The sequence below is a fragment of the Mus pahari genome, chromosome 3 (genome assembly GCF_900095145.1).
Source record: "Mus pahari chromosome 3, PAHARI_EIJ_v1.1, whole genome shotgun sequence".
Classification (NCBI taxonomy): domain Eukaryota; kingdom Metazoa; phylum Chordata; class Mammalia; order Rodentia; family Muridae; genus Mus; species Mus pahari.
This window is the reverse complement of record NC_034592.1, coordinates 118,693,975-118,710,524: the sequence shown is the minus strand read 5'-3', so window position 1 is coordinate 118,710,524 and position 16,550 is coordinate 118,693,975. Positions and strand designations below refer to the sequence as shown.

Below are 16,550 nucleotides of genomic sequence, written 5' to 3'. Positions count from 1 at the left end.
TATATGACTTCTTAAAAATTACCTATGAGAGATGACTGAAGACACAAGAAAAAATATCTACCAAAAAAGTCTTTCTGATAGCTAGCACAACTGTAAAAATGTTTATAAGTGTATTCGGACATTACAAACTATGTATAACTGAAACAATTTAGCAAAAAAAGTAAAAGGAATTGTCCTATGAGCAGAGTTCACATTTATGGTTTTTTGCTGCTAACTGGCTTAAAACATTCTCTCCTAACTGCATGGTGGTGGTGCAAGCCTTTAATCCTAATTCTGGGGAGGCAGGGAGAGGGGGACTCAGGAGAATCTCTGCGTTCAAGAGCAGTCTGGTTTGAACCATCTTGAAGGTTACATTTGCAATCAGCATTAATTTTATTAGTTCTTGGACAGCTAGGTCTACAAAGAGAAACTCTGTCTGGAAAAAAGTAACAACAATAATGTTCTCTCCAAATTTATGACTTAACATTGACATTGTCTTTCTTGGTCCTATACAATCTGAAGCTCTAACTTGAATCCCAGCAAAAGTCAGGCTATGTTTATTCTCAACCTTGACCTTTTTCTTAGTCCATGCAATCAACATGAAAGCCTAGGCTGGCCTACTGGACAAGCTGAAGCTTCGTAGAGTAAAATCACCCGATCCCAGGACAGCCAGCCCACAGCTACAGCTACAGCCACAGCCAGCACACAGCTATAGCTACAGCCAGCACACAGCTACAGCTACAGCTACAGCTACAGCTACAGCTACAGCTACAGCCACAGCCACAGCCACAGCCAGCACATAGTTACAGCCACAGCCAGCTCACAGCTATAGCCACAGCCAGCACACAACTACAGCTACAGCTACAGCCACAGCCAGCACACAGCTACAGCTACAGCTACAGCCACAGCCACAGCCAGCACATAATTACAGCCACAGCCAACTCGCAGCTATAGCCACAGCCAGCACACAACTACAGCTACAGCCACAGCCAGCACACAGCTACAGCTACAGCTACAGCTACAGCTACTGTCAGCACACAGCTACAGCTACAGCTACAGCCACAGCCAGCACACAGCTACAGCCACAGCCAGCTCACAGCTATAGCCACAGCCAGCACACAGCTATAACTACAGCCACAGCCAGCACACAGCTACAGCTACAGCTACAGCTACAGCTACAACCACAGCCAGCACACAGCTATAGCCAGCCACGCTACATCCTGTGCCCAGACCAAATCAGCAGGGCCATCTATCAACCCCAAGCTGACCTCAGACGTGCTCAGTGATCTACACAAGGCCACAAGCACCATGCAACTCCTCCATAGATTTGATAAAGGCTACACTTTCCTATAGCAATGATTAAATCACAAATACTTTCACTTACTGCTCATTAACCCCTCCAGATCTAACACTTACCTCACTAGAGTCTTCAGACACTACTTTCTTAAAATGGTTACTGGACAAGTATGGGATGGATCAAAGGAAAATGGAAAATTCTATTCTAGATGCTAGGCTCCGCTTAGATGTGGTACAATGCAAGGCATATACTAGTAATTAGTGACTAAATAGCCTAAGGTAAAGTGGCCCAAGTGGCCCAAGTGGCCAGTGAGCATGGAAAAAAGTGGAATCAAGATGGCAAGAGAGAGGGATGGGGTCCTGAGATCTAGACCATAGTACCAAATCAAGGTGTGTTTTTACTCCAAATTTCCTTACCGTGAACTTCCAACTTCTTCAAGCAACTGTTGCTTCATACTTAGCTACTGAGAACAACCAAAGCCAGCCCGCAATTCATCACAGAAATTGGGCCCATTGGAATAAGCAACTGGGAATTAACCCTTGACCTTAACGCTCCAGAGACTTCTTATCAGCATCTTTAGCCAACCTGACAATGCATCTCTCCAACAGAAAAAGACGCTTTTATCTAGATGCAGCTCAGAAGGGCTGGCTTTTCTCTGTTCTCCAAAACCAATGAGGAGCGTCTACTCACACATCACTTTGCTTGAGGGGCTGTGGCTGATTTTCATATTCATTCCTGGTGAAGAGCAGATAACTGCACACAGAAAGAGGGGGGAGCTACTGGGGAGTGAGTTCTACCCCTGCGGATGCACACTCAGTCCAGAACGCTCGCGGAATGTAAAATGTACCTGGGTTTCCGACTCTTCCTCTTGGATCTTCTTTAAACATCTAATTATGAAGAAACGTATGTGTTTAGACCTTTTTCTGCTCTCTGGGGATTCCAGAAATCAAATCCCTTTGCCAACACAGCCAGGAGAACAAATCGTTTGTGTTGTGGCTGAGCCATACGGTTCCCTTCGCAAACACCAGCAGAGCCTGCACAGCTTTGCTCTCACAAAGCCATTTGGGAGAAGATTTTTATGGCAACAGAGGAAATGTTTCTACTAAAACAACACCTACACTTTGCTGGAGATATTTTCAGGAGGTTTCCCTGACTGCCGTTTAAGTCGCTCAAATATCTCGCTTAAGAGTCTGGCTCGGTTCACCGTGAACCCGGTGGGCCCCATGGGAGGATTTCTCAATCAGTTATTGAAGGATAGCCTGGAGCAAGTCACTTAACCCTGGCCAGACCTCAGGTCTATGATAACAAAGAAACCTCAAGCCCTTCAGGGGTCTAAGAAATGATTCGAGGAGACACAGTTAACACCCAGGTTATATAACAGGAATAAGGATGGACACTAGAAGGATCTGTAACAAATTCAATGCTAAATTAACCTTAAGAGTCTTAGGGAACAAAGATGGGATACTGTGGTCTAGTGAATAGTCAGGACCAAAAGCTAATTCCCAAGCTGTCTGAGTGAGGCTGAGAGAAGACTCTGAGCCTCTGCAGAGACAGGCCTTCGTGGTTCCCCCTTGGTTAAGTACCACTAACAGTTAATGGCAGTGAACAAAGTCTCCCTGCTACTTTCTTCAAAGCCTGAATTTCAGCTCAGCTTCTCCTTTAGCTCCATCCTGAGTCTGCCCTTCCCTCCACAGGCTGGGTATCTAGAGCACTTCAGAGTAAACCTTTTTGTCCAGTGACCTCGAATTTAGAGTCCATATCCCAGGAAACCCAAATTGAGACAGCACTGACACATTCGTTGCTTAGGTGAAAAAGTGAGACCCATCAAGCTTACAAAACATGTAGAGTTGCACAAACCAGGATTGGTGTCGTTAGAACTAAAGCCCAGTATGTTTAAAAGGCCATTCACAATCACTGGATGACATTTCTATCACTTTGACCAATAAAATAAAACAGCTGGGGGCTGATGAGATGGCTCAGTGGGTAAGAGCACCCGACTGTTCTTCCAAAGGTCCGGAGTTCAAATCCCAGCAACCACATGGTGGCTCATAACCATCTGTAACAAGATCTGACGCCCTCTTCTGGAGTGTCTGAAGACAGCTACAGTGTACTTACATTTAATAAATAAATAAATAAATAAATAAATAAATAAATCTTTAAAAAAAAAAAAAAAAAAAAAAAAAAACAGTTGGATGTTGTCCTCAAGGTAGACTTCAAGAAGCAAATCTGCACAGGGAAAAACATTGGAGTAATAAAAAGACAATTTCCAGGCTACCAGTGCAGCTCAAGGGTGGCTCGCTTGCCCTGGGATGCAGTCTGTAGCCAGCAACTGGGACAGAAGCCGAGAGGAATGGGTTTGTTAACAGGTGTGGTGCTATTAGAGCCCAGGGGTTGGAGCCACCTGATGACAATGGCATAGGCTTCTGAGAGGCAAGGATGGAAACTATGACATTCCTACAGTTACAGAGGATACCCTGGCTCCTCCTCCATGACAGCCTTCACCAGTGCTCACTCTGCAATCTACCCAGGTGCCAGAGGGCGATGCAGCCGGGACAGAGGCATGGGACAGACGGACCTAATAAACAAAGCTGTGCTTCAACAGTCCAAGAGTACAGCAGGAAAGTAACCAGCAAGAAGCACAGACACTCTGAGAATACAAGCGAACAACTTACAGAATGAGTTTTCCTACCGCCACTGAAATGACAAGTGACCCCACAGGCTCTAGCAGCACTAAGCAGGGGTACAGGGCGATATGTACCCTCGCACTCACTGGCTCTTCCCAAGCAAGGGGCTCTGTGACTGCTCAGCTCAAAACCCAAGGTCTAAAAGGATAAGGCTTCCAGGAGTGGCTCTGAGCTCTGATCCAGCATCGGTGGAACAGTTCATGGACAGCCTCAGATGTGCAGTGAGCAAGACCCTGTCCTTTAAAAATAAAAGGAAATAATATAAAAATAAAATCTGTGATTGGGATTACAGCTTACTGGTGAGCACCTGCCTAGCCTAAGAAAGGGTCTGGGTCTATTCCTACTGCCAAAAATACATAAGAACTGGGGGCTCAATTTTTCCCATTATTCTCTGTTAAATAAAAATTTAAAAATCTAATACTTCAAAAGTATTTCTATCCTCTCGCCCCCAAAAAAGGTTATTTTATAGTGCTTAAATAGATAGAATTTCATTGCCCAAATTTTACTTATTCACCTCAAACTGTTCCTTGCAACGTTAAGCCAAATTAGCTGCTGATGTCCGATTCCAGAATGCTAGACCAACCTTTATAATTTCATATGCTATTCAACAAAGCAGGAGCTAGAACCTAGATTCTTCTCAGAAGACCTATGCTGACCTCTGCTCAGGAAGCAGAGGGAGGGGCGGGCAAGGGGAAGGAGAAGAAAACAGAAAACAAAACTAGATTCCCAAGGACGGACAGCCACAGTGCAGCGAGCTTCAGCTTCCCAGAGACAAACACAGCAGCCTCCTCTCTGATCTTGCAATTCCAAAAATCATTACATTACAGACCCTGCAGAGGAGATGGGGGTTGTCCTGCCAAGACAGGCTACGAACACATTGCAGTCTTTCCACCCTCCATAAGAACTTCCTTGAGGTCCTTAGAACCCTTAATGGCATGGGAGAAGAACTGGGTTTGAGAACCAGCTTTGCTTCTAGCTGCCTGTTTGGCATTACATAGCCAATGCTCTTCTCTGTGCCTCATTTCCTTCTGACATGATGCAACCCAATAACTCCATGGGATCTGCACTCCTGTCAGGCCGTGACTGGGCTGATCCCACACAAAGACAACAAAAACCCTTTACAGATCAACCGTCCCTTCCTTGACATGGCCCAGATGTCCGTTTGCGAGGCTGCTAACCAGAATTCAAAGTACAATCTATGGCCGTGGCAGAGAAAAGAAGTCTGACCTCACTCCTCACTCCTCACTCAGTTGATGGTGATCTCATCCAGTAGTTCTTAGTCTAGGGTTGGTCTGCCTGCAGAACAAGCTCAATTCTTCTCCTTTCCTGTGACTATACCCTCTGCCATGTAACCTCCGCTGTCACAGGCCATACCTGCCTTTGGCCTAGAGGATAGCAGCAACCATGATGTAAAGTAGTAAAGGCTTTGGAAGTCCTCGTGCAGCAAGCTCTGTCCACTCCCGTTCTTGCTCCTGTGCCATACCTAAGCAAACATGCCAGGATGAAGGACACACATTGCAGACCTAAGTCACCTCAGTATTACTGGCTAGAGCCATCCTAACTCACAACCTAGACACATAGGCCAACCCAGGTGAGGACCGAATTGTTTGCCCAGTCCACAGGAGGCTATGGGCACTGCTGTCAGCTGAAATCAGCTAAGCCCAGATGAAGAGCAGGTGAACCGCTAAACTTTCAGGATGGAGACATTTTAAAAATATATAATGAAAAGGAATCTTCAAGGCTGGAAAGATGAGTCAGCAGTTAAAAGGACTTACAGTTAAAAGGAATAGGATTTGGTTGCCAGCACATGGAGGCTCACAATCATCCGTAATTCCAGTGCAAGGAGGTTGAGCCCCTTCTGACTCCCATGGGCACCAGACAGGCACGTGGTGAACACACATATAACGTACATAAGTGCACGGAAAAAACACTTGCAGCCGAAATGAAATAAATAAGTCCAATCTGGTTTCTGGTGTTGGTTTTTCAAAATAGAGTTTGCCCTGGCTGCCCTGAAACTTGCTCTGTAGACCAAGACGTCCTCAAACTTGGGGATCTTCCTGCCTCTGCCTCCCCAATGCTGGTACTAAAGGCATGCGCCATTATGCCCAGATAATTTTTTTTTTAATTTTGCAAAGAGGTTTTTTTAATTTTATTTTTAATTATATGTGGGGTGGGGGTCACAGGCCTTAGACCCACTGGAATTAGAGAGATAGGCAGTTGTATGCTGTCTACTGTGAGTACCAGAAACTAACCTTCCATACTCTGCCAGGACAGTATGCTATGTCCTCTCAACCACTGAGCCAGCTCTCCCGTGACTCCCCACCGAAGCTTACATCGTTACCTTCCCTGAAGTTCTGTGGTTGCTTGTTATGCAGCTTACTGTGGCAATGCATGATGTGTGCCATTCCTGAGGACGCAAACAACCCAACCGTAAGGATTATTTCCAGAGCTAAAGTTTGGAGTAGTTACCCCCACACACTTGAAATCTATTAGCGCCTTCAAGGCTTTCAACAGCCCAAGATGAAGAAACTGGCTGAACTTCACCTAGCTCATATTTCACACAACTGGTTTTACCACAGACCACCAAGTTCAAGTCCCAATCGAATTATTCCCCAGCGTTACAGCCCAAGTCTAGGCTGAAAAGTATATCCAGCCTCTTCGCTAGACAGACCATGTATTTTATGTTCTCTTCCAAGAGGGCTAATGAGCCCTTCGAAACAAAACAAAACAAAACAAAACAAAAACAAAAACAAAAACCAACAAAAACGCCCCACAAGCACTCTGACATCACAAAACTTTACGCTCACAATTGCATACGATTAGAATTTCGAGGTGAATGACCAAGTATCTAAAATCCACGGATGGTGCAATTATCTGCTCAAATGACCTCTACAATTTCAATATTTCCATGCGTCTTTGCTGACCTGACTACAGACTCACCATCTACCTCATCCCCTTACTCCCTGACTCCTGCCCCATGTGTACTATGCATCTGCAACTACCTTCAACCCCATCAAATGGTCCTGGAACTTCTGCTCTGAAACTCTCCAGAGCTTGGTCACATGAGCTATGAACCTGAAATCATGCCCCCCTCCCCCAACTCAGCAGGCATCCACTCAACATGTCAAAGTTCATCGGCTTTCCAATGGGCTGGACCTAGGCAACACTAAACCCTGCATGCTCAGTAGCCACAAGGTGGCACCATAAAGGCTGGTGAACAGAAGCACCCAATACACTTTGACACTCAAACTTCAATTTCCGGTGTTTGAAATTAGCAGTAGGTTCTGAAATAACAACCCCAACATAAAGTGTGGCCTCTACAAGGTGGAGTTTCTTCTCCAAAGTCCCCAACTCAGTCAAATACAAACCTGAACACAAACAGGATTTGTACAGCTAGCCTTGTTCATTCTTCATGTAATGGTTGAGATAGTGTTTCGCCAAAGCTTCTACCGAGACTCTCAGACCATGATGTGAGACCACCTGATAAAACTGACCTGGCATTGGTGTTTTCCTACTACAAAACACCAACCATTTGGTGCCGCCTCTATACTGAGAGGGGTCCGTCCTTATTCCACTCACTGTAGCTGGCTCAGAACGGAAACACTGAACACAATGCGGGGGGGGGGGGGGGGGGGGGGGGGGGGGGGGGGGGGGAGAGTGTGAGGCCAGGGGGAGAAAGGAACAGCTGGAAGGGAAAATGACGTGTAAGATGGGGACTGAATACAAAGACGACTGGGGTTTTGGAGTGTCCTATCTTCATCCTCTTCCTTTCACAACCACAGGAACAGATAAGTACTAAGACTAGACAACAACAACCAAAAGGGGATGGGGGGAACCGATGATGGGAAGACATCTGATCCCTGCCTCGGCCAGCCAAAGTGACCACTGTGAATTTAGAAAGGATTGAAGGGCCAGACTTTATGAAAGATTTCATTTTGTTCCATTTCTAATCGTGTGTGTGTGTGTGTGTGTGTGTGTGTGTGTGAGTGTGTGTGTGTCTAGGCAGGTTTACATATTTTCAATGCTGGCAGAGGCCAGAAAGGGCACTGCGTATCTCTTGGAAGGAGCATTCCAGGCAGTTGTGACCCTCAGAAGCACCGGGGTCCTCTAGAAGAGCAGTGTGTGCTCTTTACCAGCGAGCCACCTCTCAGTGCTAAACCCACGTTTTTTAAAAAAAAAAAAAAAATTAGGTCACTTATCCAAAAACGACATTCAAAAAACAAAATCAGGATATGACCATATATTTTCCTAATCAAAACCAAAAAACAAACAAAAACTCCCTTTACTTTCTGGAGAAAAAATATTTTAAACCATTCATCTCTCCCAGACTCCTGATATGTCATGAAGGACACACAAAGAAAGACTTTCAGAGCCCAGTGACTTGGATTTTCTGCTTCTTATTGCTGAGGTCACCAAAGAAATACTCCTACTTCCACCCTGGACACAAAAGTCCATACTCCACTTACGAAGGAAGCTGTCATCTTTAAACAGAGAGACAAAAAATGAGTGCAAACATGAGGGGTCTGAGAGCTGAAAAGCTGGTGCCTATGGGGAGAGCCGGGGCTGGAGCCAGTGCTGTCTACTTGAAGCCCCTACTGACCGTCCAACCTACAGTGTGCACGTGAGCCAGGAACTCGGGCTGTGCATACCTGCAGCCTTGTTCTCCAGGACTGAACTTCATTTGATCTTTCCTTTGCAGCACCGCATACCCAGTCACTGTATCTGAAAACAAGGGCTTCACAGTATTTTTACCACTTAGGGAGTTCCTAAAGATCTCAGAACCGGTTCAACCCTTAAAATCTAAAGTTAAGAAAAGACATTTCCAACCACTGTTTCATTATTCTCTCATACCCATACCCACACCCTGCTCTACTGTGCACTTGCACACCTTTTGTGTGCGTGTGTGTGTGTTATTTCCCCTTCCATCTGAAATCCTTTTTAAAACTCCATGTAAAAGAATAAGCCCGCACAACTGGCCACTAGTTATGTCAGGAATGAGACAGCAGGCATATTCTGTGACTGACACTCCCTTTTGTGACAGGCCTTCAGTGCAGTAACCCGGCTTCTTGGCGGAATTCTATACTTTGGAAACATTCCAAAATTCATTTCAGCCCTCCCACAGCTTGATTTTCTGCATGCATTTTTTTTCAACAACCATCTCCATCCCCTGGGAAGCAAGAAAACTGATCCCAAAATTAAACAAAGGCGGCCTTCTGAAGGCCTCTCATGCAAAGCTTTGCAAATAAAAGTGATTTCTTGACTTTGTTCTTTCTTTTCTCTCCACAAAGTTAAATCCCTCACGGTTGTTCATTATTTTGGTTTATAAACGTGTCTTCAGGTAGGGAGATCAACATCCCCGCTACAGAAGGAAGCCCGGCCAGCTAATGCCCAACACAGGAACCACAGCGACTAGAGCTCCCACAATGCACTACTGCATCCACCCCCAGTTTCTTGCCAACGCTGTTCCTTAATTGGCCATGAATAGTTGCGGTCAGCCCCAGTAATTTCTGCACCCTGGTTAGCATAATCTCCTAAGGCATCAGCTGCAAGCTTAAAGTCCAAATTTTGAAAGAGCATCCAATTAATAATCACCATAATAATAATGATAAAAGAGATGCCAAACTGCTCTGTGGATTCTAGCGTGCACATTGGAAGCCCAGCTAACTGAACCAAATTACTCTCCTATTGTCCACCCAGTCATTTCTAGCCCCATTTTTGTTTTGATTTTTTTTTCTTTTGAGACATTGTCATTATATATCTCATGCTGGCTCATGCCTAACACTTTGAGTTTGGTTTGTTTGTTTGTTTGTTTGTTTGTTTTTGTTTTAAATCACAGTCTCTTCTAGCCCAGACTGGCCTCAAACCTGCAGTGCAGTTAAGGATAACCTTAAACTTCTAATCCTCCTGCCTCCACGACCTGGGCTGGGATTACAGGTATGCAACACCATACCACTTCTCTAACATTTCCTAAATGGTCTATTCAGTAAGGAAACTTTCTGGAACTCCACAGAACCAAAGACTGTGATTTCAAACTTCAGATTCTATCCACTAACCAACAGTGATTGAGTGAAGACAATATCTGAATATAAAGATAACTGCCGCCAGCTGATCTCAAGGGAATCACAAGTCCAATCGAAAAGACATCGCTAAATGACTACGTGACATCTGGGAACAAATGTTTCCTGCATGCTTGGCCCACACTTCATGCCACAGGAATGATACAGACATGAACCTCCCTTGCTCTCATGGAATTTCATCATGGAGCAGGCAGTGATGGCAGACCTAAGAAAATGATCTGGTATGGATACCAGAAGATCCTAAAGGTAGGATTATAGATCTCAAGGACTGTCATATTAAAACAGGAAAGTGAAACAAGACCCCACGTGGCAAAAATTTTAAGGAGATTAGATCATCAATCTAAAGATATTATAAAGAAAGTGACTCAGTCGATGAAAGAATGCGCAAAGGCCCCGTGATGGGGCAGGGGTGGGTGACAGCATTTGGCCAGGGTAGCCAGTCGGGCATGAACAAGGTGGGTAGTATCAGGTAAAGTCAGAGGCTACAAGGAAGGGACCGCACCAGCCCACAGGACCCTTCTTGGGGCTCTGGCTTACATTCTGAAAGAGGCAGGAAGCCACTGCAGGTTCAGAGCAGAAGGGCATTATTGGACACATCGTAAAAGACTCACCCAGGCTGCTGTGCCGAGAATCCTCTCAGGTAGTTGACAGCACACACAAAGAAACTAGCCAGCAGGCTCCTATAGAATCCAGACAAAAGACCAGGGGTTAGAGTGGAAGGGAATGATGAAGGAAGACAATCTAAACTGGCTGCCTTTGGGTCACATTTTCGGTGTCAAACAGAATCATACACTGATGAACTGGATGTCGTCATTTGAAGACAGGCATTGGTTTCCTTTATTGCGTTTTAGTTTTGTTTTCCTCCACTAAATACTGCTTTAGTTTCTGTCTTGGCCATCACCCAGGAGTTTCTGCATTCAGGGCTTGGGCCTCGGCTCGGTACTAACAAAAATCGTGGAGTCAAGTCTAAGGAGGTTATAGGGCTGAGGATGCGCCACCAAAGGGGACATGTGACATTGCTGGTTCCCCTATATCCCAGATGCTGCAGGAGAATAGCTTCTTACCAAACACTCCTGGTCTTGACTTTATGACTAACCAAAACAAGGTGACTAAGTGACCACGGGACTAAACTTAGGACACTCTGACCCCAGTCAAAACTCTCCTTCTTCTAAGTTGTAGTCCTGGGGATTTGTCTAGTGATGGAAAGCTGACCGATGAAATGCTCAATAAAGCTCCAAATTTATGTTCCCTGGGCCATCAGTCCTGTGATTTATGATTATACACTATTTTATGCCTCCTGCCTCTATCTCTCAACAAACCCACAGTCAGCCCGGGCACTAGTGACCATAGGCACAGTTCTCTGTCTTCGCATTGAGACATTCCAAACATTTTCACATTCCTGTTTCAGTCTCTTCATTTCCCCTTGCCTCTGTCCCTCCCCCTCCCCTCNCCCTCCCCCTCCCTCTCCCTCTTCTAATGCTACCCGCCTGTGGCCGAGCACAGCCATATCCCAAGTGGTATTGATAGCCCTGGCCTCATCTCCTCAAAACTTCCAAAAACTGCAGAGAAAATGATGATCCAAATCACATACTTTATGATATGATGCCAATACTCAGTCCCTGTGTCCTGTCTCCAACGGAGCTTTCTATAGCCGGCCAACCTGTAGCTCCCCGCCCCCCATATTCCTTCACTGACATTGGAAACGGGCATTCTGTCACTTTAAGTCTCCCAGCCTAGAAAGTCCTCTCCTCCCTCTCTTGCACAACTTATCTTAAATGCACTTATCCATGCACTCTGCACTTATCCATGCACTCTGCACTTATCCATGCACTCATGCTGGCCTCTACAAAACGCTCCATTCAGGTCCTATGCCACATATCCCTTCTGCACTGCTGAGCAGGTATTCGCTTTAACAACACATGCCAACTGGTATTCACTTTACATGCTCCACAGACACGGCAGAGCATTTCATACATGTTAGGTCTTGGGCAGTGACAGTGTCCAGAAAGGACAGTCTTGCCTTCGCTCAAGCTGGACTATAGAAGGATTTTTGGTAGTTAGATAAAAGCCAGCACTCCTCAGGAACTTATGAAATGGGTTCCCATCTGCCAAAACAGTCATTTCCCTTGCCTCGGGCAGAAGGGACATGTGGCTCTCCATTGACATACACCTGTGATTGTATATCAACCTCCACACTTGCCTTCAAAGCCCCCAAGCTAACAGCCTGGGCCTTCTCACCTCCCCCCTGTACTCTAAACTCCCAGGCCTCCCCAGCTCAGGGCTTCCCTACCCTCCACGCATCCTCCTTATAACCTTCCATTCCCACTTTTCTCTCTTGCTCTTTCCTCTGTCCCTCCTTCCCTTGCAGGTAGCCTTGGACATGTCCAGTCTGCTTTTTTTCCTCTCTGCTCTGGACCAGACATGTCTGGTTGTTCTCTCTCGATCTTATCAACAATATAAACCTCCCTGCAATCATGGAGTAGCCATTTTTGGTGGTTTCTTTGCTGCACCTCTTGCACACAATGCACAGCTAATAAATTATTTATTTTAATGACAATGAGGAATAAGTTCTCTCTTTTATCTAAGTTACCTGAAAATAGAGACTGAAAATCCCTAAGAATTTATTCATCGCGTTTAAGATGGAATCACAGTCACCTCCTACTGCATCATTCTGTGTCCCTTACCCCCACCATTTTGATTCATACACTAATGTTCTTTTTAGACAAACTGCATTCAACAGAAGGACAAAATTTACACCTGGGCTTATCTCCTAGGAGTGGACCCCCAGGCACATGACATCCAAAAATCATAACCAAACCAATATTTTTAACTTATACTCAAACAAGTCACTGCCTTCATGGGACAATCGCTAGAAATGGAACAAGACGTCCTGGGTTGCTTATCATCACAGTTCCATCATCATTGTGATCTCAGGGATTAGACCTGGGACCACAGGGTTACGGAAGCAAAAAGGGAAAATGAGGACCTTTAGTTCAATAACTTACATTCCAAGCAGAGATCTCTGCTACATGTCGTAGCAGATGCTTTCTCCATCCTTTTATATTATGTTCCTTGGGGCAAGGTGTCACTAACCCCTTCCAATGGCAAAAGCCACCCAAGAAATTAAGTGCTTATGTTCCCTAAAAGGGAGGACTCCTAAGTTGTCAAGGTAATAAGTAGACCTCCATTAATCCTTTGTTTTTCAAGGCAACTGCCTACTATTTTTAATTGACATAGATAATAAACACTTGTGCCTAACCCAGAAGAGGGCCATCCCATTCTGTTGTTCTCTAGAGCCTGGGGCAGAAGACAAGGAGGCTCTACAGCTCCTCTCAGGAAGTGAGATTTTCACTTTAAGACATCAATTAGAAGTTGTCAGGCAGACAGAAGCAGGAAATGAAGAGAGCCTTTTTCTCAAGGGCAGGGAAGGACAGTGGGTAAAAAGAAGAGATTGGGGTTGTGCTTTATGCCTATCATCCCAGCACAGGACAGACTGAGGCGGGAGGATGCCAAGTTCAAAGCCAGTCTTGAATAATTAGAAGATGTTGTTCCTCCCCCCCCCCCAAATGAAACAAAATAAAATAGAGAAACTTAAATAATAATTAACAACAATAATAATAATGACAGTAACAACATTAACAACAATAGTAACAACAACAGGATCCTGGAAATCGAGAAAGAGAATGGCCACAGGAAAGTTAGAAGGAAGAAGAGTGAGGTGGGGCTTTCTGGCCTAGTAAAGGAATGTGGAGTTGAATAGGCAGACAGTGTGAGTTCCTCCAAATAATCCTTAGCATGCGAATAATCTCACTCATCTGCCAACACTGATCATGGTTCTTTTGAAACAACATGCCTACCATAAGCGCCTCAAAATAAAACAAAAGCCCTCAGTAACACACGCCTGCCCCTCTGAACCACAGATGGCTGCTGGGCAGACAGAAACAAACACTAGTGTCTCTTGGGAGCATTAGTACTAAGACACAGTGGCCACTGACAATTGGTGATTAACACTTAACTAAAAGTTTCCAGAGTGGGTAATAGTGGATACTAAGAGACATGGCAGACAGACTCAGTTGAAAAAAAAAAAAAAAAGGAGTACAAATTATATGGCCCTCATTGTGTTAAGGTATCAATCAAGTCTATTTTGCCTGTTCTCAAACCTGGCTCTATGGCTGGGGTGACCTTCAGAATGCAATGGGACTTGTCATTCAGGTGCTCTTCTCAAGTGGCTTCTGCTTTTGCACTTTACAAGGGTCCTCCTGAGCACCTTGTGCCTCTTCAGTGATCTATCCATTCCACATGGAGGGAGCAGCCCAGAAAAGACCGGAGATGTTCTAGCTGAGCTCATCACTGAAGCCAACTGCTCATGTTCAGTGAGTCATCTCAAACATTCCAACCACAAAGAACAGCAACTGCTTCAGTCTCTCACGGAGCCGTGTTGCCCGGCTGAGACCAGTCAACCCACAGGCACATGAAATGCTGGCTGTTGTCTCGAGCCAGTCAGTTTTGGTGTGGTCAGGTACAAAGCAAGAGACAGTGACAGCAGGGAAAGCCCAGAGCAAAGAATGTGAAAAGGAAGGAAGGAGGCGGAGAAGAGTTCCTGCAGGGCACAGAGCCTGAGTGCAATTCTAGAACTTGGCACTTAAGATCCAGGAGATCTGCCGGGCGTGGTGGCGCATGCCTTTAATCCCAGCACTCGGGAGGCAGAGGCAGGCGGATTTCTGAGTTCGAGGCCAGCCTGGTCTACAAAGTGAGTTCCAGGTCAGCCAGAGCTACACAGAGAAACCCTGTCTCAAAAAACCAAAAAAAAAAAAAAAAAAAAAAAAGATCCGGGAGATCTGATCACGTTATGGGGCAAATCGGGGTTCTTAGGCTCATTAATAAAATAAGAATGGACCTTCATACTAGAATTAAACCTCTGGTCAGCAAAGCTCAGGAGGTGCCTGGAAGGGAAAAATGGAGAAGAGAAAGAGACAAGGAGGCCATGCTGTCTGAGTTATGCCAGTGTGGAGGTCAGACACATGGCAGATAAGCCACGAGCAGGGATAGGGGACTCGGAAACGGAGAACAGATGGATATTCGAGGTACCGGTGAAAGTATATTCAAGCCATCAGAAAGAAGAAAAAAAGAAAGAAAAACCTGGTGTACTTCCTACGGCCCCCAGATTGATTTGAGCACCCAGGTCAGCTGGTAGAATAACTCCTGTTCTAGAGGATCCAAGATCGGCTTTCCTGCCCTCATGGGTGCATGTACTTACAGAAACACACACACATACACACACACATACACACACACACACACATACACACATGCACATACACACACGCACATACCCACATGCACACACGCATGCATACGCATTCACGAACACAGACATGCAATGCCTGCATGCATACACACATATACATGCACTCAGACAAATACACATGACGCTATATCTGTAGCGTCACTATAAGATACAGACACACTATGTTTCCCACTAAATGCCCAATGAGTTTTTTTTAAACACTGTCTTCAGTTTGCTTACATATCTCTAATATTTTTAGAGTGTGTACAATCCATGTTATTCTAAATGATAATAAGTGTTAAGGGTTAGATTACTACTTTATCTGTGGCCTCAAGTCCAGGCATTCCTCCAAAGGCTACCGGGCTATGGGCTAAAGCATGTGTTTGACTCCATCTCAAAACCATCAGGCAACCCAACAGCCCCCATCCTCTCCTTCATCCTCCTGCCCTCTCTGCTGTACTTCAAAACCAAACTCGTGGATTTCCTGTCACTCATCAACCTCTTTGCTGTTTCCTGACAGACTTAAGTGTAGTGAGAATTTTTGAATTTTAGTTTCTTTTAAAAACACAGAAACTGTATAAGAATATATGTTCACAAATTCATTGTTTTTAATAGCTGAGTAGTACTCCTTTGTGTAAATGTACCACAGTTTCTGTATCCATTCCTCTATTGAGGGACATCTCAATAAAGAGTGTTCCTCTTTCTCCACAACTTCGCCAGCTTCTGCTGTCACCTGAATTTTTAATCTTAGCCATTCTGACTGGAGTGAGATGGTATCTCAGGGTTGTTTTGATTTGCATTTCCCTGATGATTAAGGATGTTGAACATTTTTTCAGGTGTTTCTTAGCCATTCGGTATTCCTCAGTTGAGAATTCTTTGTTTAGCTCTGTACCACATTTTTTAATGGGGTTATTTGAATTTCTCGGGTCCAGCTTCCTGAGCTCTTTGTATATATTGGGTATTAGTCCGCTATCAGATTTAGGATTGGTAAAAATCCTTTCCCAATCTGTTGGTGGCCCTTTTGTCTTGTTGACAGTGTCTTTTGCCTTACAGAAGCATATAAGAATATATGTTCACTTTAATCCCAGGTGTGGGCTATGGGACTGCTTCAGGTTGTCCACAGCAGCTAGGTTTGCCTCGTGCTCTGGCAGGGGGTGATTTTTCCAGCTGCAGATAGTTTCTGTGCCTGTGTGAGGACATTTGGAATTCTGGGGTCTTTTTAGAGG

General features: G+C 45.0%; 1 protein-coding gene across 10 annotated transcripts in view; it reads right to left on the bottom strand.

Moving 5' to 3' along the window:
• The window catches only part of Plcb4 (phospholipase C beta 4), a 368,815-nt gene that overhangs the window by 275,616 nt on the left and 76,649 nt on the right, over positions 1-16,550 (bottom strand). For all 10 annotated transcript variants that reach the window (XM_029535870.1, XM_029535879.1, XM_029535877.1 and 7 more), the window contains exon 2: positions 10,649-10,717. The gene's annotated coding sequence lies outside the window, so the exon portion shown is untranslated. The remainder of the gene's footprint in view (positions 1-10,648; positions 10,718-16,550) is intronic.